Raw genomic sequence first — 1,316 nt, 5'->3', positions numbered from 1 at the left:
CCTCATCCCTCTCTGCAGCTCCTGACAGGACATTGCAGAGAGGCTGGGGCTGGGCTCTGCTCCCAGGGGATCAGGGACAGGACAAGAGGGAACGGCTGGAAACTGCCCCAGGGGAGGGTCAGGCTGGGCAGGAGGAGAAAATGTTTCCCAGCAAGAGTGGTCCGAGAGTGGAACAGGCTGCCCGGGGAGGGGGGAGTCCCCATCCCTGGGGGGTTTCAGGGCCGTTGGGATGAGCTGTGGGGGATGTGGGGTAGGGGAGAACTTTGTAGAGTCGGGCTGGGGGTTGGACTCGATGATCCCGAGGGGCTTTTCCAACCTCAATGACTCTGTGATTCTGAGAGGTGCAGGAAACTCTAGTGGCAGTCACTGGCTATTCCCATGTTTCTTCAAGGTGCCTTTATCCAAGTAGCGTTGCTTGGTTTAAGTTCTAAAGTTTTCTTGCCCCTCTGTGTGAGCCAGCACAGGCAGGACATAGGAGCAACCACAAATCATGGATGAAATGAAAAGAGTAAATTTATTTTCATTACCTCACAGTGGGGATTCAGGCACAGTGGAACTCGGGCCACATTAGAGGATCATCCAACCTGCTGTTTGCACCCATGCTCCAGGGATTTGTGTGGCCGTCGTTTACCACTGTGCTTTGAGCTTTCCCACAGCAGGGCAAGAATCTCAAGCGTGTCTCTATCACAGGTTTATGTTATCAAAACACAGGTGTTCTACTTGTCCAGCACGCAAGGCTAAACAACAATTAGTGTGATACTTCTCTGGAAGGGTTCAAGGCCAGGTTGGACGGGGTTTTGAGCAGCGTGGTCTAGTGGAAGGTTTCCCTGCCTGTGGCAGGGGAGATGGAACTAGGTGAGCTTTAAGGTCCCTTCCAATCTAAACTATTCTATGTAGTTTTCTGCACCTCAGTGTTTATAATCCTCCTTGCCAACCTTCCGTTATTTTCCCACACCCTCATCAACTTTACTGCTGCGTTAGATCTATCACAGAAACAATCTGTTGGCAGTGAGGGGTTGTGAGGGAGTGTGGAGAGACTTATTTATACTGATCAGGCAAAACCTGCAGCATTTTTCATTTCTTGCTTAGATAATCCATGATATTCTTCCTGAGTCTCTGGCACCTCTGAGGCCTTGGCAGACCAGGAGGTGCCTGGCAGTTGGTGCTATCAAACCCACCCATCACCTGTCCTAAAATGATGGAAACAGTGGAAAAGATTTCCCTGGCTCTGATGCTATGTCATCACTTTTCACGGAATCCCAGCATCATCTCGGTTGGAAAAGCCCTTGCAGCTCCTCCAGCCCAACCATGAACCT

Source organism: Athene cunicularia, assembly GCF_003259725.1.
Source record: "Athene cunicularia isolate RWA chromosome 1 unlocalized genomic scaffold, athCun1 chr1_part2, whole genome shotgun sequence".
Lineage (NCBI taxonomy): Eukaryota > Metazoa > Chordata > Aves > Strigiformes > Strigidae > Athene > Athene cunicularia.
Note: the sequence above shows the minus strand (reverse complement) of the source record.